Genomic DNA, 4,106 nt, shown 5'->3' with positions numbered 1-4,106 from the left:
TTAAGTACAGCAGAAATGTGTTTTTCTGCACATAGAAAGGTTTTTGTGTTGATCCAGAACTGCTCTGAATTTCGATGGTAGATTTACATGGCAGTCAGCATCCTGGGTACTGCAGGCATCCTGTGCCTCAGAAAGAATCCCAGACCACTGCTATCAGCCATGAAAGGCAGGCTGTCTGCAACACTAACAATAAATGAAATCTGATTTATACATTTTACAAAATTCAGAAGCTTCTGCTCATGCTCACAGTTTTAGATTGTCAAGAAACTCAATGAATTTTTAGTTTAGTGCTTCCCTGGCCTTTTTTCAGACTTTGTTTTCTCTTGCCAAATCCCTTCTCAGCGCTGGGCGGGCAATCCCCAGGCAGCTTCTTCCCAGGTGTGCAGGTTTCGTTCTAACCCCATGTTCCCATTTCCTGTCTATGCGGGTGATGGGGACACCCTGGTTTGGGCTGTACAGAAACTGGGCAAGCTCATGTTTGGAGTTTTTAGTGATATCCACTTCGCTATAGCTATATACTAAAGACAAAATACTCTGTAAAGTTATCAGCTTATTTATTCGTAAGACATTTACTTTTTTCTCTTTGTTCTTCAGAAAAAAACACCGCTGCTGCCCACAGTGCACTTGTTGAGCGCTAAGCTCAAAGGCTACAGGAGTTTATAACACGGCTTAGATAGTGATGAATTATTCACAAACCCAAATGTGCTGTGCCACGCAATGACAAAAGCTAAATGAAAATGTGCCGTTTTGGGATATGCATGCAACAGATAGCGGGGCCGTAAGACAATATATGCAAAATATTTTCAAGTAGGTGAACACTTCTGTGTGAAAGAATGACAGAATTTTGAGAAACAAGTGGGAAGCGCAGAGAGCTCCGAACATCAGTGGCAGATGCTGGTTTTTGTGGTTATCCCCACAGCCAGAGCGTCTGGGGACGCACGTGTCTGCTTAAGCCTCCTTGATGTGCTGAGCAGTGGAGATGCTGGTTTACCTTTGCCTTCCGAAAAGCAGCAATGAGAAGTGAGCGCCTGTCTTCATTTTTAATTTCAAATCAATTCGCTGTAAGCCGTGCTCGGCTGCCTGATGTGACATTGCAATTCTGTAGGACAACAGGGATAAAGACTGTTATTAAAGGCTATGATAGATCAGGTTTGTATGATGAAATAGGCATTAAAATGATGTGTGAATGCTGCTATCACTGCCAATTTCAGATTTTCTGTAATGGCAGAAAACATTTCAGGGTATATCAGGGTATTTCCCAGGAAATGCTGAAGTTCCCTATCCAGGCTGTGACACACTCAGGCTGGTGGCTGTGCTGCGTGAGGCATGAGGGGCATTTCGCTGGTGGTGCCCAGGGACGGGTGCAGGGGCTGGGGGAGCTGCAGCTGGGCTGGAGCTGTGGTACCAGATCACACACACGGGAGAGTCAGGATGGGGATGTGCCTGAGACCATTGGCATCATTTTAACAGCAAAATCACACAGATTTGTGTTAGTTTGCTTTATTGCAAAGGAGCTGTGCCTTCTCCACGTATTTAAATATGATGAGAAAGTAATGCATGGTGTTAGAGCTGAGTGAATAACAGAACACAGGCAGTTCAGGACGCATTAAGACACTTTCATTGGCCTTGCATTCGAAAATCAGGTAGAAAACCTCACATTTATGTTTACACAAAAGTAAGTTTTATCACTCAAAGGCGGTAATGGTGTTAACTATGCATTGAGTTCTGCTTTTCCCTCTCCTTATCTCCATTGCAGGATAGAAATTGCTTCTTCATAGAAAAAATCTATTTCAGTGATATAAAATCTAATTAAAATTGTGCATCAATTCAATAATAAAGCCTTATTTGGCTGTATCAAAGCCTCATTTGGCTATATCAATATGTAGCCTTTGGCTATATATTGCAAAATATTCAGATTATTAGTACTAATCTGTAGTCCATAGGACTAAGTGCTCCAGTAAATCTGTCCTGACTATGAGAACACGACAGTTTTGCAGTAACCATTAAGATATCAATGGGGAAATACAGGTTCTTGTGTTTGATCTCTTATTCCTATTTTATGTATGATGACTTCTGATAAACTGAGATAAATAAATGGAATTGCTGCAAAACCACACCTGATGAGCTATAATTCAACAGGAAATCAGAGTTTTTGATGAGAGGTTTAAAAGGCAAAGGCATGACGCTGCAGCTCAGTTGACTTTGCCATTTTTCACATCAGCCCAGGGAAGTGGAAATGAAGATGAGTAATGGTCAGCTGGAAGCATGCATTTTATAAACATTCTCATTGCACGGTGAAGCCCATCACCTCAGAATGATGAGAGATTAAAATAAGTGACAGTTTACAGATATTCACAGCCACAGCATCCCCATTCTGTGACACAGGGGACTGATAACCACGGCCTCATGGTCCAGTGGGAACCGGAGCAGATGTGGACACAGATCCTCTCCTGGCGGATATTTGTCACCTGGAGCCACTGAGGGATGTGGGCTGAAGGTGAGTATCACAAAATCCATTAAAAGCTTCTGTGGCCACTTTAATATTATTGCTAAATATATTTGTGTTCTAAACAGTTAATATTTTAACATATGTAAATACGTTTTTTTAATATTTAAAACTCAGCCATGCAGACTGGTGGTCCAGATATAAGGTTTTATACAAATAAGCTTGAGAAATGTCTCACGTCGCTGAAGTGCTTGTGGTATGCATAGCAATTAATACATGAAGTAAAGAGCAGGCAATTTGTTTATTTAAGCCTACCACGGATCTTTCTCTTTGATAATCAGAATCAAAGTGCAATAAAGATTCACAAAATCGCCAAGAGAGGAGTCAAGTGCTCGAAAACGGAGTTTGCAGGTTTTTGAGCAGAAACGTCCCTGCTTCTGCGAGGTCTGAGCTCTGCTGAAGCCCAGCGCCCATGGAGTAGTGAAGCAGGGGCAGAGGCGTAACAGCACCTAAGCAAACTCCAGATGGGCGTGCTGAGAGGAGGAAGAGGGAGCCATCAGCACAGCATCACCTTCCTCCCGCGAAGGGCCCGGTGTGATGACAGAGGGTGCCATCCTCTCCTGTTGTCCCCAGAGGACCTGGAGGAGCAGGGCAGGGATGAGCACAGTCACATGAGAAGGGATGGAAAATGAAAAAAGTGTGTGCACACACTACACTTTTATCTGTATTATTAGCACTATTGTCACTTTTCTGCATAACAGTGCTCTAACTTCACTACTAAGGGAGGTTTGTGCAGATGGTATGCGCCATGGCATAGCCTGTCTAGCTGAGGTATGGATACCACCCCCATGCTGGTCACCAAATTCTGCGTTTACATTCTCAGCACCCTCATACAAAGCTTTCTTGACCCCAGCAGAGACAGAGCTGAGCACTGGGTGTCACACAGCTCTGCCCGTGTCGTCCAGCACCCAGCTGGGTATTCAAGTCTGGTTTTAAAGAAATCTCCCGTTTCTGAGGCAACAGTAAATAACGAAGAAACTGTCCTCCTTGCTCACCCACACTGGTGCAGCAGGGATTCACAGGTATTTTTGGGTTTGCGGCTCAGGACAGAAAAATATCCTACCTCGGTTTGCACGTGAGGAAATATTGTATTTTTACCTGGTAACTTAGACTAATTGGGAGGCAAACCTGCACCTCACCCTCCCCTCACCCCAGGGATGGTGCAAACACAAACCCTGGGATGCTCGGATCGCACGGCTCTCACCAGCTGGAGCACAGCTGCCTGGGAATCCTGGCCATGAGTCAGCACAGGTCTGGTCCACCAAGAGTTAAATTTGGAATCAGGAGGAGAGGTCACGATTGGAAGCAGAGCTGCTTGGCTTGTCCACAGACCTGCAGCTGGAGCTGCTTACACAGCACCTGATAGCCACTCACCGTTAACCATTTGCCTTCCTGTTAATTACAGAGTCTGTTGCCTTTTGGAATTGCTTTCATGGGAAAAGGTGATCCAGGTTGATTTTTATTATTATACATGGTGTTCTCCCCAGCATCCCCTTCCAGCCAGGGCATCCCCCTACAGTGCAGCATCCTCCATGAGCAATGGCCTCCCACAGCCCGACAACACAGGGACTGCATCGATTTTCCCTGCTGCACAGACACG

This window comes from Mesitornis unicolor, unplaced genomic scaffold (assembly GCF_000695765.1).
Source record: "Mesitornis unicolor isolate BGI_N332 unplaced genomic scaffold, ASM69576v1 scaffold36293, whole genome shotgun sequence".
Lineage (NCBI taxonomy): Eukaryota > Metazoa > Chordata > Aves > Mesitornithiformes > Mesitornithidae > Mesitornis > Mesitornis unicolor.
The sequence above is the reverse complement of the archived record's forward strand: the minus strand, read 5'-3'. Positions refer to the sequence as shown.